Source organism: Ischnura elegans, chromosome 13, assembly GCF_921293095.1.
Source record: "Ischnura elegans chromosome 13, ioIscEleg1.1, whole genome shotgun sequence".
NCBI classification, from domain to species: Eukaryota; Metazoa; Arthropoda; class Insecta; order Odonata; family Coenagrionidae; genus Ischnura; species Ischnura elegans.
In genome coordinates this window covers 9,157,028-9,167,880 of record NC_060258.1, presented here as the reverse complement: position 1 = coordinate 9,167,880, position 10,853 = coordinate 9,157,028, and positions in this window count along the sequence as shown.

The window sequence follows — 10,853 nt, the reverse complement described above, 5'->3', positions numbered from 1 at the left end:
CCAATTTCCTCTTATCAATTTGTTTGAGAAGGAGGAAGTGAATATTTCTCCTCACGGACAAAAAAAGGAGATTAAAAATGTTCGCAATGATTCAATAATGCGTGTAGGTATTTCCAGTCCCGGTCGAAACAAGTTCTTCCACGCTGAAAGGACGAAATTGGCCGAGATATGGAACGTTCGACGTTGGCAGCCATCTTGTTCTCGCGCCATCAACGAATTTGTTTACCTTAGCAACAGTTTATTAGCCAAGGGCGTCGTAAATACGTGGAGGCAATGTTTCCGAGTTTTTAGTTTGGTCAGAGGTCCTCCATCTTAGTTTGAAACTTTTGAACATACCCTATGAATGATATTTTGAATTTATACGAGGTTTTATAAATTCTTACACTTTGAACTTAGAGGAACTTAGGAGCGAGTTATATTCGTGTTGACGTCGCAGTCGAGACCTTAATAACCAATGGGGAATTCCGCTGAGAAAGGATTATTATGCGATAAAAAAATATCCTTCGTTATGAAAATCACAGTGAAAGCAGTTCATCCCTAACCTGCGCATTATTCGTAAAATTCCACTTTGAAAATTGTGTGGTAATCTTGCGCTACAAACGACCCATCGCCATGTTGGCTGAACGTGACGTCAGAGTCCAGTAAACAATACGTTTACATGGTGCCAGTAAACTATTTGTACAAGTTTTAGAAAAACTTCTGTACCTCTCAGTTCCACTTTTTCATAGCATTATATGCTTATTTCATCATTAGTCGTGTGAAACATTTATCCGGAATAATTGACAGGTTTATAGAATTTATGGATACTGTAAGATGCAGCAGTCTTGAGAAATAGCGCTTAACACTTTTTCATCCTCCTCATCTCCGGCGATTTCCACAGTACATGGTTATTAGTCTCACTTTACGTTATGGTGTCACCTTAGCCCCAGCAGTGCAAAACGCTCAAATTTATTAACAGTTGAAGCTATCAAACCACTGCGACTCACCGTAAGCCTTTCTTCCAGACCTCAGGAATGCTCAGTAAAGCTCCGTCAAATATGTTCCGTTTTATTCTTCCAAAAACGTTAACTTCACACGTTCCAACATTGCACCAAGTACACATTAAAAGCGATGAGTGAATGACAGCAGAATGAGTAAATAGACATTAATTTAATGAGATACAAACCGAGATTTATATTACTAGCGAACGAGATTGTCGATTTAATTTACGTTACATTTCAACTTTGCGGCTTATCAACTCCGCGCCAAGAAATCTTCATTACTGGAGAAGAAACAATTGACCATGAATTAATCTACCTTCAGATTGATCCCAGAATGCGTCTTTACGAAGTCGGAGACAGCCTTTACGCAATACGCGCACCGTAAAAACTTTTAAACTATTCACAACTGTTTTCACTAGTGATGGGTCGATCATGAACGATTCGATCAAAAAGATTGAATCACTAGGTGAATCAAACGACTCATGATTCATTCCGGCAAACAAGTCGATCGTCAATCACTCCGACTTCCGGTTTCATATCAATAATTTCCGATTTCCGTTTTATTTCCAAATTTGGAACGATCGATGCTTGATATCACTTTCGCTAGGGCAGAAATAGTAGTGAGAAAATTAAATATTATGTTATAAAGAACTGAATACTTGTGTAATCTTTTGCTTAAATGTTTTCCAGCAGCAATTACTATTAATAACACGAATACACGTAAAAGGAAAATATTAAGATGACTCTTGTAGGAGAACGTTAAGAAGTAGAAATTGCAGCTGTTAACATTTTATTGTGCCGTTCATAAAATCATCCTGCACTTCAGATTCATGCATAGTGTGTGGTGTATTTTGTGTTATATTTTGAGATATATAGTTTGAAATTATTCTATTAGTGTTAAGAAACTGTGGCAGTTTTGCCTTCCCAAATATCTTCATGACACGCCTTCCTTCATTTTTGCAATCTAATTTACTCATCTAGGAATACACAATTAAAATAGTATATGAAATGATATGTGGATAGCAATCAGTAGGTATTACCAATGCTCTTCGCAGATGAGGCAGTATTTAATCGATTATTCAAAGTGATTTATTACATCCATTGATTGAGTATTTTCGATCTTGATTCATTTGGGTCTTTTCGATCATAACGATTGAATCAATTGATTGAATCATTTATGTGACTCGAGTCAAAATGATTGAATCAATAAAATGATCGACTTTGCCCATCACTAGTTTTCACACACCCTTCAAGTTATGAATCAGTATCGTCGTAGATGTTTGTTGTTGTCGCTATTGTTTTGTTATTGCCATGGAGCGAATCTGCTTACTCGAATTCACAGGGCGTTCTTGTCGCGCGAAAGAATATGGTAACTTTCGCGAACTTTGAAATTCTGTAGCAACAAGAATATTGGAAATGATGAAGTGATATTTTGCACGCATCGATAACTTTAACTTATTTTTCTTGAAATGTGAAAAAAATACCTTTTTGTAATTTTATGAGAGCACCCCATTTGCATGGTAATATGATTACAGATTGAAAAACACAGTGGAAACAACAAGTAAGAGACACACACAATGAGTGATTTCTATCAACATCTTTATTAATAATGTGAGCACCAAACAGTTCATGTACACATAACATCCTCAAGGTAATATTTGAACCTTTAAAAGTGAAAAGCATAGAAAGATGGCGTTCTCAACAGGAAAATAACATTTCTGTAGAGAGAACAGGTAATAGTTTATTAGAATATATATCAAAGGATTTAACAGCGATAGAATTCTTTAAAAACTTCGTAGTACAACGTGTAGAAGTGAGTACATTACTAATATAATAAAAACACCATAGTACAAAACACCAATGTACAATTTAATATATATTTTATACGACAATGTAAAATCTTCAACAATACATTAAAAATTCGTTCAAGTGATAAGCACTGATGAATAGTTGTCAATTAACAAAAATAAATTATCGGTTAATAAATCGGCATAGTTAGCGTAATGTATTTTATCATGTGGAATATCGTGACCCGACCAGCTGACAACAAGTCAAGTTGCCATGGAGAATAAACAAAGTATGAAATTGGCATGCTTGGCCTATTTCATTTTCAAAATGGAATGTCTTGACCCAATCCCCCGACGACAACCAAAGTTGCCATGGAGAATAAACAATCAACACGTAACATTGGCCGCCACCACAAGCAAAGAAATTGGGTAGGAAAATAGCAAGTTAATGGTGATTAGTTCTATATGAAAAATACGTTGTATGTTGAGTAGCAAAATGTTTTATTAGCACTGTGTATAATGTTCGTGCGTAAAGCAGGAATATCTAAGAAGTACCTATCGGAAAAATTGCTATCGATAAAAGTTGTCAATAAAGTCTTTAGCGTCACTGGTATTAATTCACAATACGCCTTGTTCAATATACACCAATTTTGTACAAATTCGCCTTCTAGTTCATTTCGGCACGTTTAACCTACGTTTCCATGTCATCTTAAAAAGGAGTAGTATTGATAAATATTTTTTAATTACCGACAGTGATTAAAAACGCTCATTTTTTTGTACCGCGCCCATCTTAACCCGTCGCGCTGAAAGGACGAGTCTATGACGTCACAAACTTCCGATGCCAAATGGCGCAATTACTAGTGTAATTCGTCATCAGATTTTTATGATTATAGCCGTTTTAGGGGGGACAATATAATTATTTTAAAAGTTGAACAATGCTAAAAGAGCCATCATTTACATAAAAAAAACCTCATATTTCAAGAATGTTTTTGCATGGTAGCATACTCGTGCCGTTAGCTACCCTAGTTTAGATATATCGCACCTAAATTCGGATTATCGGGACTCAACCGCATTTAGGATGTTATTCTCTCTTCTTTTTATCTTTGGGGGTGAGCTGGTGTGGCTAAAGCAACTGGAAGGGGTGAGGGGTGAGAGAGAAAGGTTCTCAACACGTGACTATCCCTCGGCCAATCAGCAGACAGCAGGCATGGCCTAGCGCTTCGGAATTTCAGTCGTTCTCCGACGCCAGTCGTGTTCACATTGCGAATCTGCTCATGGAGCAGTGTTGCCTAACTTAACGCGCTCTCCCTTTACGTATTTTAGCATGCCTTTCACAAACGGTACCTCATTAATTGTGGTAGCTGTCAATGTGATGCATTTCTGTGAAAGGATTATCGTCAATACCTTCCAATGGAGTGGGTATATTGTATCAGTGCCGGGCCCATGACATATCTGTGGCCAACCATGACACGAATGTTTCTAGTGACAAACTTGGGCAGCTGTGTACATTTGGCAACGTTGAGTTTACTCCTGCTCCCTCTATCTCTGTCGGTACTACCCCTTCCCCATCAGAGAAGCCCTTCGATAGTGTCCGGACTCTCAAGGCCGTTTTACACGGTACACAGAATTGCGCAATCTGACGTGCGCGCGAAGGCGCAGTCAAAATTGCGTCGTGTAAAAGCGGTGAATTGCTAGAACACATGCGAGAATGCGTGGATGCGAGACGGCAAAAAAATAGCCCCTGTTCCAAAATATCGTTCATGCATTCGCGCAATTCCACGCCATTTTAGAAATAAATGAAGCCCTAACTTGTGCAATTCCGTGCCCAGTGTGAAACGGCCTTCACCAAAGCTCACCCGCAGACATGAAGTGAAGAGATTATGGCTGAAGGGTAACGCAACATTCTCTACATCCTGGAACGTAGACACTATCAATACACAATCGTCCGATCGTAACCTACCTTCAAGGATGAATAAAAAATAGCGGGTGTTCACAAATCCAAGAGAGGTGTCGGACGCCTGGTGGTCAAATTTCGAAGCTTTGGAGAGGTATGAATATAGCTGTTTGAGTCCACGTGACACGAATATTCCAGAAGAGACAGTGATGCAGCGAGGGGGGGGAGAGTTTTGGGGGATAAGAACCCCCCCAGAACTCCGAGAATTTTTTAAGTTTAATCCATTTTCCTTAACCTTTATGCCTGTTCTACACGCTCCGATCAGCTCATCCGGCTTAGCTCAGCCAAATCGCTCAGCGCGAACCCATTCTTAACGAGAGGCTTAAGTCGACCCCTCGCCATCTGATGGCAATGACTGAAAGTCTAAGAACACTTGAGAATCGGCGAGCGCTGAAACATTTTATGGAAAATTTTCTAGCAAAGCAGATAATTACCGGATTTATTTTGGCAGATCAGTGTATTCCCGAGTTATTATCTGTGGTACTTCTACGGAAGGAGATGATTTTAGAATAATTCAGATGATTTTTCGTCTGCTAGGGCGACAATACTTCCTCACGTTTTGTTACAGGTTAAGTAGAGAATTTTGAAGTTTTTGCATCGTAAAAAGTTCTAAATATATATTTGGTATATTATGACTCCGTTAATTAAATATTACGACTGTTTTGGATCATCAATGGAATGGCTATGAAGGTGACCGCGAGAAGATTGCAAGAAGGCTGACGAGAAGGCGACGGCGGTAAAGGTTTTCAAATTTTTTGTTCACTGGGAACGGATTATAACATTCCAGTAAGGACGTTGGTCTCATCCACAATCTCATTTCGAGCACGTGCCGCTAACTTTGTCATTTATGGGCTCAGTGAGAAGAACCACACTTAGAAGAAAACCGAACGCAACCAAATACACGCGCCATGTGAGAGAGAGTTGACGACAACAGCGCAGCGTTTAACTTAAGCTGGCAACGTCTCTACACGGCAAGATCAGCCGCCAGGACGGCTGATCCTAGGCGCTGAACCGAGCGTGTAGAACAGGCATTAGCTACTGGCACAGGGTGATGGTAGATGGTCCCCGGCTGGTAGATTTGTAGTTCACTAGCAGGGTGATTTGATAACATCGCGTAGCTACTAAGTACAGTAGATTCCGTTTAATGGGTCCACCGGTTACTTGGGGCAGCCGCTTAATTGGGGCAGATCTTGAAGAACAGAACCCAATAGAGAGAAATATATCCGAGAGTAATCTCTGCTTAATTGGGACAGCATGCCGCATTATTGGGCCATGAGTCGGCGACATAGACTCTATACTCGCGACGAAATTAAAATTTTTTGTTTTCAGAATACTATTTTTTTTATTTTCCTCCTTTGATTTACTCTTATTTTTCACAAATGTTCCTATTCTTGCCCTATTTTGAAAGCTCTTGTTGTTATACTATCCGCAAGAAAATAGGAATTTTCTTTAATAGGACTTAGTAAAAAGACATTCATTCAGCGTCGCCTGAGGCTGTGAAAAATATTTTTAACAAAAATGTTATAATTCTTAAAAATCATAATAAATTAGCTAGACTCGCTGATTTATTAATCAAATTAATATTTTAATAAACTTATGTTCATTATAAACATTCTTTAGTCTTCTTTCCATCATTTCAACGTTTGTTTACGCCCATATATGTACAGGATAGTTCCCCTAATTGGGGCAGCCGCTTAATTGTGGCAAAGTGCCCAAGTCCCGATATGTCCGAATAAACAGGAATCTACTTTGTAGCTTCAAGTCTACCCCCCTCCTCCTCCTGCCAAACCGATTTTCCTCCGTCTACCCCACCCGTGAGAAGTGTAAACATTCTGCAAAGTCATCTGAAAACTGCGTACGTCCCTGTGTCATTAATTGAGTTCATAGGTACTTCGTTTTTTTTGCATGGATGTAATTACCGCTGTGAAGTGAAGCGGTGTACATTACTTTATTTTGCACTTTGTTAAAATAATTGAATTATGAATTCCAAGGACCAAGATTGAAGAGAAATTTAAATATGATTTTAACTTTTCACAAAAAAATGCAAAGGTTTTCTATAAAAATGTTTTAAAAATATTAAGTAAAAAAACATTGTGCACAGTTATCTGGTGACTCCATACGTCCTTGTATTACTAGTTTATAGATACTTTGTTTTTTTTCATTGAAGTAATTACCATTGCGAAGTTTTATTTTTCATTTTGTTACAACAATTGAATTATGATATCCAAGTCCTGGATAGAGAGATAATTAAATATGATTCTGCGTTTTCACAAAAACATGCAAACGTTTTTTTTCAATAACAATATGAAAAAATATTAAATATTGAAAATATCGAAACCTAATAATCTATAACTGTTGAAAATAGTTTATACTTTCAAAAATTCATGTTGGTTTTGACAAAACTTAAGTAGTTAATTTTGTTATTTATATATGTTAATTGTTGTTCTGGGGGGGGGTTCTAGTTTGTCATCAGTGGATACCGTGCCGTGACGTCACGCTCCGATGACGACGTGTTTCCAAGCAGCCGATGAAGGTTAATTTAATTAAAGACTCATAACTCAGCTAAAAAAAAACATTATTCGTCCGCCAGATTTTCGGCGAATACATTTGCGGTAGGGACCTTCATATTATATTTCTTTTATAAAATAGTGCTTTTTTCAATGACATTCAATGATATTCCACGCAATTGCAAAAACATTATACAATAATATTGGAAATCGGAAATTGGAAAAGGTGGATCGGATCGCGTTGCACTCATCACCGCCCCGCGGACATTTTTGGAAACCGATTTCAATGCGACCGAATCGACAACAGAAATCAGCCTTCTATGGGATGAAATTGTGCCGTCCCCTTACCACGCGGTATCCATAATTTTTTTTCAAGGCGTCCGTGAAGACTACGATTTACGTAATCAATACTGTATGTGATGGCTGGCAAAAATATGCATTCATAAATTAATTTTGTCCGAAACAAAATTTTCATCGGGAAAAGTAACGTCTATATAGCATTTGCTACGTGTGAACTTTTAGTGACTGTCTTGTGGCATAAATAACATGCTAATACCATCCCTAAACAGGCTAAAAGTAATATTTCATTACGTATAACGTTGAATATGCTGCCGTTCGCTGTCAAAATCGAATATTTACACCTACTGTGGTTTCCATGGAGCAAATACAATTTGCTACATACTCCTGAACATGAGCTTACAGCTATCACTTGTGATTACGGCATGTAACTAACAACTTGATCGGCAATTTTTACGTAATAATCGGAACTGAAAGATTTTCTGCCTTCAGTTAAAGGCTGCGGGCCAGCACTAATGTTTATTATATTAACTCAAAGACTTCAATTATTATCGAAGCCATCGATGAACTTTAATAAAATGACAAAATACGTCACGGCGAGTTGCATTGTACCGGTTGCAACGACGACGGTGATGCCACCATCGGCAATTACACTCGCGATTAGACCGTAGTCATAGAAACGCAAACAAAAATAAGACGGAGGAAATATGGCGGGCCAAAATAAACAAGCACACGTCTCCCGGGGCGACTATGCAAGCAGGATGCCAAAATCTTTGTGTACGGTAGGTTGGAAAATTAGAGATAACAAAAGATAAGAGAAGGTCGGAATGATTTACGGGGAAGCGAGGCATTCCAAGAGGTGCTTCCATGACAACGCAATGGCAAACAAAATTCGTGGGAAGAGTGGGTATTGAAATAATTCAGTCGACGGAGTTTAAAAGCAAGGAAGTAATAGACGCAGCAGACGGTAATAACCACAGAAGATTCCTATTAAAATATAAATGGTCAATTCTGATTAACTGACGTTAATAATAGTATTTTTCTATCATCAAAATATTTAGGTAATTAAAAGCTATAATTTGGTAAATTCAAAACATCTCCAATAGAAATTCAAGCCACAAACTAGTAAAAATTACAATCGATTTAGAGTGAAATCGAACTATTAAGCAGTAAATAACTGTGGTGAATAACAGTATTTTTCAACTACAAAAACTATCCGGTAATTATAAACAATTACCAATTACTATCCCATTATATCGAAAAATACGGCTGAGATAACAACAGAAAAATAACCGATTTCTATTGATAAACATTAGTTGCTCTGTAATAATGCATAAGCGACTTTTAAGCTATCATAATTTAGGGATAAATTAAAGTTTTGAGTAGCAGAGTCCAAAGACCGTTGAAAGGAAGAGAATATTTGGGGCCATACCGTAGTTTGAGGCAAATTCAACACTGAATCCGAAAGGAGTTTACAATAAAAAGAAGCAAACCAGGCCCCTTGGGACGTGTTGAAATACCTCTCGATATCTACCCGGCGCTAACGCCAACAATCCATACAGTATCGATGACATTTTTTCATCTCAAAACGCCTTCCTCCGTGATTTACGCTTTGAATGAACAAAACACTGGTGAAAAGCGCTCGAAACACTTGAAAAAAAAATGAATAAAACAAAGCCTGATCCCGAAATTTCACGCTGATCATCTCATCGATTCAAAATGGACCATACTCCACGACAATTCTTTCTAAAAACCTATGAAATAGACGTGTAGACACTAGAACCTCACACTAACTACACTCCCTACGGCTAATATGTGTATCACTCATTCTTTCTATAAGCCGGGCTGAACTCGTTATCCAAACAGCGACGTGCACCTATTTAAGTACATACGTAAATTTTATCATAAAGAGTACAAATTTCCACAACCATTGAGATGCAATATTGTCAAATAAGTGAGCAGAAGACACTTTGAAAACGTCTGCGAGCGATCTTCTTTTTTTTCTCTGTCGTCCACGCACATGTGTGAAGGATGTTAAATTCGATAAGGGGAGGTTTCCTCACAGTTAGGCATTACATTGACGAGACTAGAACATCCTCGCCTTCATCGAACAAACAAATGAAGGGCAAAAATTCAAAGTGCCAGAAATCGGCACCCACCATCGCGAAATTTAAACAAGAGGATCATCAAGTCGGCCTCTAAATGTGTTGTCACCGTTGTCACCAAGGAGATTGTAAATACAACGGAGGCGCTGTATTCGAGTTTAAAGCGTCGCCAGAATTCCGCCATCTTGGTTTGGCAATTTTTCGGACTTGGGCCGTTTTCCAATTCGAATTTATTCACCCTTCGTGCACTTTTCGATCGTCAACTTACGGATGTGACGACAGCAAGGGTGGATCCAATTGGCGAGGGCGCAAGGGAACGAAGGGTAAGTGAACAAGGGAACGTGGATGCTCCCTCGTTCACATGCCCTCGTGGGAAGTGGACGTGAAAATGGCGGCAATGGAAAACTCAGAAATTTTGAACTGGAGTTGTTAGTAATTTTGTGTTTATTATGTGAGCTCTTTTACGTAATATTATATCGGCATTGTGAATTCTAGCTCTTCACATGCAAAAATATGAGTATAAAGGTGAAATTGATTCTCGAATCAACCGCTAAATGTCCTAAAACTACCCCGTGGTCACATTTCGTCACTGTCAATAGTTCGCATTATTTCCGTTCACACTTTATGGCGCCAGTAGAGCATTAGTAAGGGAGCAGGGTGAAAGGGAGAAAGGGAACGAGTGAATAAGAGTGCATACTACGCGGATTGGATAACGGCCTTAGTCCCACACAGTGTATGCATATAATCAAGTATTCTATCCCTTAAATCGCCTCCGATTTATAAAACGAAAACGCAACAATTACTTCTTGATTGTCGTCGTAGTTTTCCAATTGTTTCTCATACTACTCGCTACCTTGGTTTGACAAGGTTCTAACTGACATTTTTGCAAAATTTGGTGTTTTCACTCAAGATAACTAAGTTTATGTTTCTCTACGTGTTGCACCGGTTTTTATTCCTCTATGTAAAATAATAACAGATTTAGAACAGTGACAAAGTTCCAACAGCAAGGAGAAAAAACTAATATTTGGTGTGACAAGGTTTTAACTGCATTTTACTTATTTTATTACTCATATAAACATGTGAAAAAATAAAATAAACAACATATTTTCTTAAAGTAATAATTGCTAGTGTATCTAGTGGATCACTAGTGTATTGCCAAAAATCAAAAATAAATTCCTATTAATAATAGAAATAGAGCAGTTTAAAACTTTGACAAGGTTTTT